General features: G+C 28.3%; 1 protein-coding gene across 1 annotated transcript in view; it reads right to left on the minus strand.

The window, feature by feature from the left end:
• The window catches only part of LOC107436429 (uncharacterized), a 208279-nt gene that overhangs the window by 192004 nt on the left and 609 nt on the right, over positions 1–15666 (minus strand). The window contains exons 2-10 of the mRNA XM_071185916.1: positions 15486–15533; positions 14656–14703; positions 12861–12908; positions 12425–12472; positions 11906–11953; positions 8942–9001; positions 4776–4838; positions 3483–3518; positions 1225–1272 (exon numbers count right to left, since the gene is read on the minus strand). The gene's annotated coding sequence lies outside the window, so the exon portion shown is untranslated. The remainder of the gene's footprint in view (positions 1–1224; positions 1273–3482; positions 3519–4775; positions 4839–8941; positions 9002–11905; positions 11954–12424; positions 12473–12860; positions 12909–14655; positions 14704–15485; positions 15534–15666) is intronic.

The raw sequence follows: 15666 nt of genomic DNA on the forward strand, positions 1-15666 counted from the left end.
TATCATTTCTTTCGTAATATATACATTTTGTAATAGCATTATTCCAAGTTGAAAATATAAGATACTTTGGTAAAAAACAGGGTTGCCACAGAAAAAAATGAACAAAATAGTTGCTTTTAGTAGCCTAAAGCATGAAAATAGTTGCTGAAAACTAAGAAAATAGTTGCCTAAATAAGAACAAAATTTTTTCAATAATCTGACTAAAATTTTATTAAATAACTTGTCATATAAAATGATCCCTTTAGACAAGTTGGTGGCCAATATGATAATTTATATATATACATTAGTGTTCTAGCACAATATTTTTATATAAAAAAAATTAGCATATTTGCAGAAAATTAAATACTTTTAATTACTAGAATTCATTCAGAAAATAATTTTTCATTAACAAAAAAATGCTTTTTCTATAAAATTTTCCCTTTTATCAATAATTGATTTAGCAAATATAGGTATATTTTAAAAAGTGATTACTCAAATTCAAAATTCATGCATGTTAATATCATATTAAAAATTGGGTTTTTAAAAATCATGCAGAACTGTGTAGGAATAAAAGTGAAAAGGCGATCGAGAAACAAAATAGACTTACAGAAGAATCTGTGCAAATTTGGGCGCATTAAAAAGTGATAACTCAAATTTGCAATTCAAAATTTTCAACACTTTTTATTTTTTAAGAAAAAGAAAAAAACATTTTATTGTGTTCAGAACCTCCTGCGGGCCGCAGGTTGTCAACCAAATTTATGCTAAAAACCTCGCTAGGAGTACAGAAAAGTCTCCTTTTGCTAAAAATAGTTGCTTTTTTAAGACTTTTCACGCAAAAAAAGTTCAGACTGAAAATAGATGCAAATAGTCGCATTTTAGTCACCTGTGGCAACCCTAAAATAATTATGAAGCAATTTTATGAATAAAGCTTAGTCTGCAGAGAAATGCATAGAATTAGTTCGATTTTCTCAGGTACTATGCACAAAAAGTCTATTTTGTTTATTGGTATGGTCAAATAAGACTCTAAGTTTGAACTGTTCCCCCATTAAGCTGGAAATGAATTTCCCTTTAGTCATATCAAAAAGAATGCTTGTTCCTTAATTGTACTTCAGCCTTATTCTCCTAAAAGTAGATTTTTTAAATTTTTTGACAGTGAAGAAACTTCACATCATCAGTTTTGAAAACTAATGCTAAGGTAAAAAAAAAGAAGGCTATAATTGATACTATAAAGAAAATTTAACTCACCAGTAGTAGTTTTATGCTTCTTTTTAGGTGTGGTTTTAACAGCCTTTACTAAAAGAATCAAAAATACAAAAATTATTATGATATAATGTAATTTAATGTTATAATTGTAATGTTAAGAATGGTGCAAAGCCAAATCTTTCACCAATAAATAAGCATTTTTAAGTACTTTTTAAGCACTCAAAAGTATTTTTAAGCATATAATAACAAAAGCATATTTTTAAGAATGCATTGACAAAATGCAAAATAATTTTCAAAGACTTTACATGATCATGATAAAATAACTAGTTTCTGACAAAAAAAATCCTCTTGATTATATTAGCAATTGTAAAATGATTAAGAGATTTTTCGGCTTCAGATCAGGGGGGGGAGAAATGAAGCCTGAAATTGAAAATATCTTGTGTTCTATCTAGTGTAAGAATCTCACGGAAACCAGCACATGTGAATTCTCAAGTTTTTAATCAAACATGTAAAATGATTAGCACTTTGATACGCTATGGACTGACAGTATGCTCAAATAGATTTTGGATAAATTAATTGCGAAAACCTTGAATAGAACAATACGAAAAGCACATTTTTGCATATACATGGCGAAAATCAACATGGAATAATCATTTTCAAAAAGGGAAAAATAAGCACTTTTTAAAAACAACCCATGAAAAAAGCGCCTTTAAGGGTTTTTAAAAAACCAAAATAAAAAATAAGCACCTTTAGGCACCTTTTTAAAACACTACGCACCATGACTAAGTATAAGATAATAGATGTTGGGTAAAATTAAAGCAGGCCTCTGGCCATAGGGTGACTAAATATAACAAGTGATGATTAAAAAATTGTGCCCCATGTGAATTTAATTTTTACAAATAAATATGGAATTAATATCCATATTTTATAACATTCTGAAAACTACTTTGTTCAACAATTGTTACTATGGATCACTTGTTATCTGTGTGAGAAAGTCTGACAGTTTGCTTTTGATTGATTTCCATTGATTCACCAGAATACTGCAGTAATGTGTTGATTTGTTAGCACTCCCTTGGGCCAAAAAATAAATTGTAGTTCCTATCTGGATGCATCAATGCATAGTAAAACTTAACATTTGACCAATTTCCTCTACCATGAACCCTGTGGCAGAATTGTGGTGACACGGCGACAATGTCGCAGCACGTTACTGAGTTCCTTTGGGAAGTAAAAAATTTTGATTTTCTTTTCTGTAGAAATTTTCTTTCTATTTTTTTTATAGAGTTATTGCTATTGATTTACACATTGTTTTTTAAATCCTTCATTTTTCATACAATATTGTTTATTACAACAATTAAACTTGGAATAAAAACACGCATTTAGTAACTCCTTTTCGAAGAGACCGACTCGCACGAGTTTGTCGTCGATCTTTTTTTCAATAGTTACTACTACGGATTTCACATTTTTAAAAAAAATTTTTTAATGCAATGATGATTTACGAAATGCGAAAAAGGAAATAATTAGTATGTTTTCCCCCTACAAAATGCGAGAATATTAGAAAAAAATTACACATTCAAATAAAAAAGTTATATTATTTTAATTCAACCGAAAAGTTATTAATTTATTTATTTTTGAAGTTGATACTTCTGTTACTTTAAATTAGTAACATGTATATTTGTTATTTTCAAAAATATCTCGCGGGAAAACAGAAAAATATTAGTATTAGAGAAGCATGTCGCAGAAAGCCTGAAAAAATTCTGCCACAGGGACCATGACCAGCTTTGACTGTTACACGATCTATTCAGTGCACACAACTACCACCCTTTATAGCCCTGTTTAGTGATGCTGCAGTCATTTAGACGCAATCTCACGAGTTCGTGGTGTCAGGTGTTTCAGGGGTCAGATTTACAAATCTGTCGAAAAAAGGTATGTTTTCTCAGAGAAAGTATGTTTTTATGTCTGATTTTGTAATTTAAAATATTATCTGCACTAATTGGCATATTTGAGGTCATCTCCTCAAACCATTAAGATTAAGTCTTAGTTAGTGAAAATCTGTGCATTAGATCAAAAGTTATTCAGAGCGGTTGATTTTTCTTGCACACTGTACATAGATGGAGTATAAGTATGCAAAAACATAAGCATCATCAGAAGTACACTAACTAATTAGCATATTTAAGGTCATCCCCTCAAACCATTGAGATTAAGCCTTAGTTCATTAAAATGCGACCTTTAGATCAAAAGTTATTCAGAGTAGTTAATTTTTCTTGCACACTGTACACTGAAGTATGTAAAAATATAAGTACCACCAGGAGTAGTTTCTTGATCTGTATCAGTTATAGCTGAAAAATTAAAACAAAAAAAAATTATTTTTGGATAAATTATTAAAACAAGTGTATTATTTTTTAAACATAATTAAAAGAGAGAAAACTTTAATGACTCTACAAAACACGAAGGGGTTAATTTAAAATATGTTTGGTACTTAAATTGTAAAAATTCTAATAAAATCTACATTGATTATTTAACTTTGATTATCTAATATCTTTCTCCTTCAGTATCATAACTGTTTCGGGTTGGCCCTAGCCTTTTCTAGAAGTCTTTGCCAGACGTCGCTCCATTGATTTTATAATATCTCACTAAAATTAAATGGAAATCATATATAAAATTTTAAAGATATCCATAGGAGGCGGGGATAGCCTGGTTGGTAGGGCATTGGGCTAATGTCCAAGAGGTCAGGGGCTCATCCCTGCTGGCCAAAGACTCCCCATGTAGTAATTGGTGACTGATGCATGTTAAATCTGTCGAGTCACAAAGTCCTCCATGTTCCCATAACAAATCATACTTCTCGGTGGGTACTGATCCAGGAGTTTCCTTGTCTTCTGGATAGGTTTGAAATTACAAGGATATGGAGTTGAACATCAGTTGTCGTAAACTCAAAATTTGGTCGACTGTTACACAATGGTTATAACATAAAATAAAGATATCTATGGGGCGAGATTGAAAAATATTGCTTCCTGAAAAATGTGAGCATGAAGTTTTAATGCACGCAGTACTAGGTCACACAACTCAGCATTGATCATTCATTGTTACTTCTCTAAACTTTTTCCATAAACTCGTGGAAATGTAGAAAAAACAAAGTTAAAATTCTGAAATGAACTTACATTTAAAGACATTAAAAGAATGCTACATTCATTATGCCACATTATTCATGTAAAATTAGGTAATGAAGACATAGAATAAAAGTCCTATCACTAAGTAAAAAGTTATTTAGGGGGACATCTTATTTATTGCTGAAAAATGATAATAAATAGCCACAATTTACTTCTCATTTTTCTTACCGCTTATTTGAGCTGTATATATTTTAATTCCGATATATTTTTTTAAAGCTTGGGAGAGGGTAATTAAAGCAGGTTTTATAGATGTAAAGTAGCAAATTGTTTGAATGGGGGAAAAGCTTTAATTTGTTATATGTTTTAACAAAGCAATAGTGGCAGAGCTTCATTTTTATAAGCCATAGTTTTTCAATGTTAATGATAAATGAATTTCAAAAACATGTTTTACAATAAAAATTATATTAAAAAAATCAAAGTTTTAATTACTTGGAGCAGTGAAGACGTGTCTCTTTGTTGTTGTTCTAATCAAGATTTGAGGCCAAGTTTTTGCTAAAAAAGGAGACAAAATATCAAAAATAAATTCATTTTTGACGAATTACAACAAAATTTATTAACCTTATTTGAATATTAACTTAAGGTTTTGTAATTTAAACTATTAATTAACAAAAAGTATTGATAAGTTCAAGTGTATCAATGAATAAAAAAATAATAAGACCGGCTCAAATTTAAATCGAAACACCAATTTACAGACTTTCAATATTTATTCAGTAACTATTATTAATTTTATTTTTTTTATTTCTACAACATGAAAGATTTTTTTTATTAGAACTAAAGTGAAACCTCAATCACCTGAGGCTTTCCTCCATGTATATCGCCGTTAATAGAAGTTGACTATCTATTTTGCATGCTTTGTCTTTTTTCTCTCTTACCATCACAATTTGTGCCAAATTAACCTATATTAAACAGAGTTCCACTAAATTTCAAGAAAAAAAATTCCTAACTTTTCCAGGTATATCAAGAAAATTTCAGTAAAAATTAAGACCACAATTAATATATATGGTCAAATATTTCATCAGAAAACTTTGATTATTTATTTGTAATGTCAAATATTGGATTTTGCACACAAGAACATAGCGAATAACAATGAAAGCATGAAAGTTTCACTAAAATGCGACATTTTTGCAACAAATATTTGTAATAGATGCTAGAATTATTTAATTCGAATCTCAATAACTGATCAGTGTTATTGACTATTCTGAGACTGGTTATTCTCCAGGTGTTTGTAAAAAATTTCAATTTCCCCCGACTATTTCATGCTTTTTAAAGTCAAAATAAAGTTTCCTGATGATTTCATGTTTTCCCTGAACCTTCGGAGCCCTGTTAATCGAGTATAATTGAAATCAAACTTATAGGTAGTACGGAATAGTAATCCTGATGTAGTAAATCAATAAACAAAAAGTCAATAAAATCAATCAATCCGTGAATCAACTAATGAATAAATAAAGCAACAAAATAAGCCAATGAATTAAGGGATTGATGAAAATACAAATCATTAAATCGGAAATTTAAGGAATTACACGAAACAAATAAATTAGAGAAATATGAAAGCGAGAATTGGTAAATAAAGGATTTAATAAATTAATCCTGACTCATTCCTTAACTCGTTCACTTGTTTGTTGGCTTGTTCTCTTCCTCGTTCATCGGTTGGTTGAGTTCTTGATTCTCACAATTGTTGAAATTTACATTTATTAAATTAGAGAAAATATGAATAAGAGAATTGGTGAATAAAGGATTCAATGAATTAATGCTCCCTCTCTGTTTAACTCATTCACTTGTTTGTTGGCGCGTCTCTACCCTCAATCATAGGTTGGTTGTCCTGTTTAGTCACACAATCAATTGAAATTCTCATTTATTGAATTAGAGAAAATATGAATCAGAAATATGGCAAATAAAGGAGTCAATGGATTAACACTGACTTGCTATTTCACTCATTCATTTACTTGTTGACTCATTCTTTCCATCACTCATAAGTTGGTTAAGCTGTTGATTCACAAAATCCTTGAAATTCTTTTTTATTTAATTAGAGAAAATGTAAAAGGGAAAATTTCTAAATAAAGGATTCAATGGATTAACACTGACTTGCTGTTTCACTCATTCATTTACTTGTTGACTCATTCTTTCCATCACTCATCAGTTGGTTAAGCTGTTGATTCACAAAATCCTTGAAATTCTTTTTTATTTAATTAGAGAAAATGTAAAAGGGAACGTTTGTAAATAAAGGATTCAATGGATTAACACTGACTTGCTGTTTCACTCTTTCATTTACTTGTTGACTCATTCTTTCCATCACTCATCTGTTGGTTAAGCTGTTGATTCACAAAATCCTTGAAATTCTTTTTTATTTAATTAGAGAAAATGTAAAAGGGAAAATTTGTAAATAAAGGATTCAATGAATTAACACTGACTTGCTGTTTCACTCATTCATTTACTTGTTGACTCATTCTTTCCATCACTCATCTGTTGGTTAAGCTGTTGATTCACAAAATCCTTGAAATTCTTTTTTATTTAATTAGAGAAAATGTAAAAGGGAAAATTTGTAAATAAAGGATTCAATGAATTAACACTGACTTGCTGTTTCACTCATTCATTTACTTGTTGACTCATTCTTTCCATCACTCATCTGTTGGTTAAGCTGTTGATTCACAAAATCCTTGAAATTCTTTTTTATTTAATTAGAGAAAATGTAAAAGGGAAAATTTGTAAATAAAGGATTCAATGAATTAACACTGACTTGCTGTTTCACTCATTCATTTACTTGTTGACTCATTCTTTCCATCACTCATCTGTTGGTTAAGCTGTTGATTCACAAAATCCTTGAAATTCTTTTTTATTTAATTAGAGAAAATGTAAAAGGGAAAATTTGTAAATAAAGGATTCAATGAATTAACACTGACTTGCTGTTTCACTCATTCATTTACTTGTTGACTCATTCTTTCCATCACTCATCTGTTGGTTAAGCTGTTGATTCACAAAATCCTTGAAATTCTTTTTTATTTAATTAGAGAAAATGTAAAAGGGAACGTTNCATTGGAACAAACTTAAGCCATAAATGGATTCAGCCCAAGGACAGAATTTAAAAACAGAAGCTAATATCCTAATCCCTTCTTCCACCTCCACCACAATCCTTCCTAAATTGCACAGTCCATAGCGGTCAAAGGTTTCCACATTTGTTTAGCAACAGTGGGAGAATTTTATGTGGCATTCTAGTTTAACAGAGCTGTAATGGAGCAAATTTTGATGCAACAAAAGTATTGTTAAGTTGATGATATTTCAACTGCTTGGAGATACATTTCCGTCTAAAAAATTTGGATATAATGGATGAAATAATTTAAATTAAGAAAATTAGTAAATAATTTAAATTAGTGAAATTAAAAAAATTTCCAGCTTTTCTCTAAAATTCCCTGATTTTTTCAGGTTTTTATCCAAATTTCCCTGATTTGTGCAGGTTTTTTCCAGTACAAAAAAATTCCCTGATAATTCCTGGTTTTCAAGGTTTTCCAGGTGGGTGGCCACCCTGAATTTACACTGACTCGCTGTTTCACTCATTCATTTACTTGTTGACTCATTCTTTCCATCATTCATCGGTTGGTTAAGCTGTCGATTCACAAAATTCTTGAATTCTTATTTATTAAATTAGAGAAAATGTGAATGGGATTATCTCTAAATAAAGGATTCAATGAATTAACACTGATTTGCTGTTTCACTCATTCACTTGTTTGTTGACACGTCCTTACCCCCATTCAAAGGTTGGTTGTCCTGTTGATTCACACAATCAATTGAAATTCTCATTTATTAAATTAGAGAAAAATATGAATAGGAGAATCGGCAAATAAAGGATTCAATGAACTAATTGTTTAACTCATTTACTTGTTTGATAACTCGCTCTTTCCCTCATTCCTCCATTTTTTGACATGTTGATGCATTCAATTGTTGAAATTCTCATTTATTCAGTTGTTAATTCTTTGATTTCTAATAAATGATTCACTACTATAATGATTACCTACTTATTAATTAATAATTATGTGCCAATCCTCTTTTTAAAGCATTGCTGATTTACGAATTTTTGTATTCACAAATTGGTTTATAGACTTGTTTGTATAATCCAGCTATTTACAATCACATACATTTTGAAAGAACAGGCCTAAACTGAAAGTATCAGAAAATAAGATAAACAAAATTTTACTATGGTCTTTTTTGACCCTTATAACAACAAAATCAAAATGAATAGTAAAAAAGTTGCATTGCAGATGCTCCTAGATATTTATATTTTTCTAAAATTTTGACAAAAAAGAAAAGATTGAGAATTTAAATATTAATGGAAACATATACATACTAAGTTGCATACATTCAGAATAAGTTGATAGTTACAATGTTAACACTCAGATAATAAAATTTTAATAACTGATTCGTACAAAGTAATTTCAATTATACTCTTGATGACTACACTAGTTCATTAATTTGTTGAAGCAACAAATATTAAGTTATTTTTAAAAACATCTATCAAAATTTTTCATTCATAATAAACTTGTTGAGTTTAAAATGCAGAATTAATTATACTTTAGATCTAGAATAAACAAAATTTCAGAACTTACTTTTTATGGGAATATGAATGGTTTCAGGTGCTCGAGTAATAGATTTTGATGTTTCAGTTGCTGGAACAATAATTAGGTAATATAAAAGAAAGGTTAGACACACAATAGCTGATAAGTTAGATATTTTGTAAAAGGGATAAAAAAAATTAACCTACTATGTACTATATAAGCAAGAAATGCAACTGCAACAATTTACATAACAGCTACATGTAACAGAAGTTATGATAAAAATTGTAAACTAAGTTAATGTTTCTCAACAAACATATTTACTGATAAAAATTAGTTTCAAAATTTTAAATAATGAAGTGGTGCAGTTCTAGTGTTATAATCATGTAGAAGATAAAATCTTTTTCCGAAGTGCAAAGCAAAGCAAAACTTGCAATTCTGAAATTTTTAAACTTTATTTTTCACTATGACATACTATGAATTTAAAATTTTCAACCACAAATGTGTAGCTTGTATGCATTTTAACTTTAAATATGAGTCTTGTTGGTAAGTTAAGCAGGATTTTACTATAAGAAAATTTCGCAATAGAGGGTTTTGATAGAATAGAATTTTTAAGATCACTTTATGACTGAATGTTTCTAAGAAAAAATACTAAGTTTTATGATTTTAGCAAATAATCATGGGTCTTTTGAAACAAATTAATAAATAAAAATGTTGAGGATAAATCTAATTACATTTTTGTAAAATTATTAAACAATTAATAAACTTTAATTTTGAATTTAAGATCTATTAAAAAAAGTACAGTAAAGTCAAAAACATCATTAAAATAATAAAAATTAACATTGTTTATTAATAATCATATTAGTTTTAGATAACTTATAACAATAATAGTAATACAGTAATTTCCAGTAAATAGGCCGCACCGCCATACTGGCCGCACCCGCAAAAAACATCATTAAAAACTTCAATTTTCATCTTATAGGCAGCACCGTTGTAAAGACTGTCCTAAAGGCCGCACTTTCGTTTTTTTCGATCGATCATCGATTTTTATCAAATATCACAAGTGTGAAAATACTCATAAAAAATAATAATCTTTAAAACATAAACTCTATACTTAGAAAAAAGTTATTGATAAATATTTTTTTTTTNAATCCACCATGATCAAAAAATTCTCACTTGTGGGATGGGATAAAAAAATTCTACATATAAGCCGCATCGGCGTACAGGCCGCGCATCGTGACAGCCCAACTTTTAAACACGTATAGGCCGCGGCCTATTTACCGGAAATTACTGTACTATAATTTAGAATTCTTAGCTCACAACCAGTAAAAAAAAATCTTCATGACAAAAAAAAATTTTTTATGATATATATATATACATAGATACACACATATATATACATATATCTATATACACAGACATATACATACACACACACATATATATACACATACATATGTGTATAACCACATACATATTGTTATGAATTGTAAATATGTGTATAATTTTGTAAACATGGTTTTGTTATTAGACTAAATATCTCAGATGGACCTTAAATAGATAATTTAATTAAAAAAGTTTTAAGAAAATTTCCTAATTCCAAAGTAATTTAGAGGAAAAATAATGCTTAATGCATTTCTTATGGAAAACTTGGTTTGGCTACAATTTTGCCAACTTGGTGATAATTTTTGCGATCAATTTAGTGACAAAATGATATTTTTCAAAAAGTCGAGTTTTGAAGAGACAGGACTAATATTTGCAGATTTAGACGAGAATTGTCTAGAATCGTGCACTTAGTTTAAGAGTTCCGTCGCCAATCCTATATAAATAGGATTGTCGCACCAGCCATATTCGCCGGACATTGCTTCTTCTGATTACTGGTTGTTCCGACGGATGCAGCACGATTTGAAAGGTCACCGGTTCACTTCATTCGCAGAAATCCAAAATTGGCCCCTAACTTGGATCGCCACAAAAGAAGAGACATTTTTTCGAGATGGAATTCGGAAATTGCCTGAGTGGTGGGAAAAAGTAGTAGCCAGCAATGGACAATACTTTGATTAATCTGTTCATTCATTTTGTTCAAAACTAAAGGCATTTTTGACTACAAAAAAAAACAGGCCGAACTAATTTGTATTTCCAATAAGGAAATATCTGTGCATTATTATGATATGCAAATTTGAGCAAATACAAAACATGGGTTCATAATAATGTATAATTTTTATACATTATTATGATACACAAATTGGAGCAAACACAAAATATAGTTTCATAATAATGTATAAAAATTTGAGCAAACCCTAACTCAAAAATATTTCATACTTTCGTCATAAGTTATTCAGCATAAAATAAATTCAGAGCAATTTTGTCAAAAGACCATAATTTGAAATTAAATACAATCGGTACAAATATTTAAGGAAGTCTAAGAACATATTCAGGCACATCAAACCAGTTCATCATCAGCAAGTAATCATCATGGTATTAATCAAAATATTTCATTTTAGTAACACAGATAATAAATGACCATTTTCTACATGCAAGTTTTAAAAAAAATATATAAGCCAAACACAAAATATAAATAAATTTTATTGGCCGGAAGTAGTTGATCTAACAGAAGCAGAATGAATAGAGATAGCCACTACAGAAAACACAAAATTGAATCTAAGTAAAACAAATACTAAGAATAAATTCATGACAGTTATTTGTATTGAGAATTTTTAAAATGCATGTTGATAAGAGTTAACCTTCAAAAATTTCACAATTTGTCAGCATGCATCAAAAACTATTATCATTACAATGAAAAAATTGTCATGCTCATCTCCTTGTCTTTAAAATTATGAAACCCATTTTTAAAAAATGAGAATCGATTGTGTTTTAAAAATGTTATTAAAAAGTAAAATAAAGGCACATTAAAATAAAAAAATTCATTAACAATCGTAAACAATCAGGAAAGTCAGTAGATGTATTTGCATTTTTTTTTAATTATAATTTAAGCTGCCTGAAAGAGAAATTCTAACTTACTGGTGCGAGTTTTATGCCTTTTAGTAGGTGGGATGAGACGAAGCTCAACTACAAGAAAGAAATATGTATTAGTCTTAAAATAATTAAAATCTAGGTCAGGCAATGTCTTTTAAATCAAACAAATAGATCAATTTTGGGTGTGGCTGGTTCTTTGTAACACTAAATAGAAAATAAGTTGGAATATAATGTTGCAACATTATCTTTAACCGTATAAGAACATAACTATAAATATTAAATAACTATGCAATTCTTCAATACATGATTTATGCCGTCACAAACAGACTACATTTCTTTTTGTAACACTTGCTTAGTTTAATATTTAGCACTGAGATGATCTAGTTCTAAATGCAAATATTTCTAATTCAAGAATAATGCTACTTAACATAGAATAATTAGTTTTAGTCACAAAGATCCTAAATGGCCATTTACAACTTGCAAGTTATTTTAAATTTCAGTTGCTTTAAATAACATAAAGAAAGACTTATGTAAGCTAAAAGCAAAATAAAAGGTTATTCTTACCGCCTGAAGTAGTTGATGGAGCAGGAGCAGTATGAATCGAAATAGCAGCTATAAAAACATGAAATTGAATATAAGTAAAACATTAAAAATAAATAGTATATTACAAACAGAAAATTTGAGATTTACATTTCGAAATATGATGACTAACCCTTAAAAAAGTTTATGATTTGTCAGTATGCGTGAAAAAAATTATGAAAAATTATTTAAAACTAAGAAATCCACTTTAAAAAATAATATGAATCTAGTTGAGTGTTCATAAAAGATATTGAGTAAAACAAAAGGCCTATTAAAAAAAATTACATATCTGGTAGAAGAAATTTCATTGAAAATGCTAAAAAGATGATACACTCATCTTTATTAATGAATAATCAGTATCTACTTTTAAAAAAATCTAATTTAAAGGGCTTGTAAGAGAATAAGAAAAATTTCAACTTACTAGTGGGAGTTATATGAATTGTACTAGTTGAAATTCGATCAGATTCAGCTAAAAGATTTAAATAGGTATTAGTCATAAAATAATTAAACTCTAGGCTAGTTCGTAAAAACAAAGAATCATATGGTTTGAATCATATGCCTAAATGTAAATATAATAAACCGATTTTAAACAACATACAGATTATGTATAATGAGGAAGAAAATTAAGAAACTATTAATTTTTATGATCTGGTATGGCTTCATGTAAAATGAAAGAATTTTTCAATTTTCAAGAAACACTATTAAAATTAAAATGGAAAAGATCCTAATCCTATATTTAATAAAAATTGTGTAATTCATTTCGCAGTGAGGAAAAATAATTTTTATTTTGTTTCTTAATTTAATTTTAAAAATTTGAGTAAAAACATCCTACATTTTATTGATTTGAAGTAAACATATTAATAAATAATTAAATTTCTTTTGTATTAGAACATTAAATAGAAAAATATAATGGATTTAACATAAATCCAAATACGTCAAAAAAGCTATGTTTATTCAGAGAAAGTATGTTTTTGTTTGCAAGCAGCAGCACTATAAGCCCGCCGACCTTTTGTGTGCATACCATTGTCCAGACGTCACCATAGCAACTGTGAGAGAGGAGTGTAATTTAAAATTTTAAATTGAAAAAAAAATTTAATGTTAAGTAGTATTTCTATCATAAACGGTTATATATAAGTTTTGTAAAATGGAAAATAATATTATTTATTAACCTAATACAAAATTAAATTAAATAAAAAAACTTTGGAATCAGATTGAAAAATATCATAATAAATTTCAGAATCTTTGAAATGCATAAGACAGCTCTTGTAGTAGTAAGAATTATAAATTATACATAAACATTTAATTTATGTGCTTTAAAATTTGGAGAAACAAGAAGACACATTTTATTGTTTTGAAGTACTTTGAAGTGACATCATTAAAAATTTCAGAATTTTTGAAATGTACAATAACCCCCCCCCCTTGTAGCAGTAAGAATTAATAACCTAAACATAAGCATTTAATTTATAAATTTTAAAATTTGGAGAAACAGTATGACTCATTTAATTGTTTTAAAGTAAACTTTTTATCTCGTCAGGAAATGGAAATTAATTATTTAACCAAAACTCAAAAAATATTGTGTTCTTTTGTAATTATTATAAAAGACATTTAAAGCAGTTTCGTAAAAAACCTTGGCATGAAGTGAAGTATATACAATTAATCCCAATATTTTAGGAAGTCTAATGGCTTATTCTGGCACATTAAAATAAGAAAATACATCATGCCATTAAAAAATTTTTTAAATATTTTCTAAGCCTCATTATAGCCCTTATTTAAGTTTAATGTTCAACACTAAATTAAACTAATACTAAGTGTAAAATAACTATTTTTTCCATACTACTTTANTGGACAGACCCCTGGTGAAGTATGTATATACAATTAATCCCAATATTTTAGGAAGTCTAATGACTTATTCTGGCACATTAAAGTAAGAAAATACATCATGCCATTAAAAAAAATTTTAAATATTTTCTAAGCCTCATTATAGCCCTTATTTAAGTTTAATGTTCAACACTAAATTAAACTAATACTAAGTGGTAAAATAACTATTTTTTCCATACTACTTTAAGAGTTATGTTGCCTAACATAAAATATTAAATTTTAGCAACATAGATCATAAATGGGCATTTTCAAATCATAAGTTCTTTTAAATTTCAGTTACTTTAGGTTAAAATAAAATAGTGATATAAGCCAAAAGCAAATTACAAAGAAATTCTTACGGCTAGAAGTAGTTGATCGAAGAGAAGCAGTATGAACTGAGATAGCAGCTATAGAAAACAAGAAATTGAATATAAGTAAAACAATTACTAAGTATAAATTCATCACTGTTATATGTATTTTAAAAACAGAAAATTTGTAAAATATATCTTGATAAGAGTTAACCTTCAAATATTTCACAATTGAATGCATCAAAAACTATTATCATTATAATAAAAATCTTATAAGACAAAAAAAAAAATTGCGGTTCTTTCGCAAACCGTTCATCTTGCTTCAGATATATTTTATGGAAACTGTTGGAAACGCACAGTATTCGGGTCTACTGGATACCCACAGTAATAGTCTACTGGAAACCCACAGTAGGAAGAAATAAAACTATTTAGAAAAAGAAGAGAAATACAATTATTTAGAAAAAGAAGAGAAATAAAATTATTTTCAGCTTTCTGGGAATCAGTTCAAAAAATGACATTCATACAGTCTGGTTAGACTGGGCTATGTAAAAGTAACGTTAGGGTTATGTAAAAATAAAAAGTAATGTTTTCATCAAACCTTATGAATAATGTTCGCAGAGGTAAATAACAAAATTTTAGTAACTGTTATCTTAAATAGCCATTTTCAATTTTCATGCCTAAACTAAATTAAAGTTGCTTGAATTGAATAATATTTATACTAGCCTAAGGTAAAAAGCAAATGAGTCCGAAAATAAATTAAAACTTAAATTTTAAAACTTCATTTTTAAAATTTACATTTTTATTTTAAATATTCCTTAAAATTTTTGGCATTGCCTGAATTTTACAACATTTGTTAAAAAAAAAAAAGGCTATAAACTTACCAGGAGAAGTGCTTGGCTTTTTTCTGGATGTTGTCTTAACAAGCCTTGCTGAAACATTCAGGAATATAAAAAATTTTATGATCAAAATTGGTATTTACAGCATCTGATTTGAAAACTAATTTTTAGGTAAAAAATCCTTTAATTGATATCTGAAACTCATTTAACTTATAGAGAGAAGTGT

This window comes from Parasteatoda tepidariorum, chromosome 9 (assembly GCF_043381705.1).
Source record: "Parasteatoda tepidariorum isolate YZ-2023 chromosome 9, CAS_Ptep_4.0, whole genome shotgun sequence".
NCBI lineage: Eukaryota > Metazoa > Arthropoda > Arachnida > Araneae > Theridiidae > Parasteatoda > Parasteatoda tepidariorum.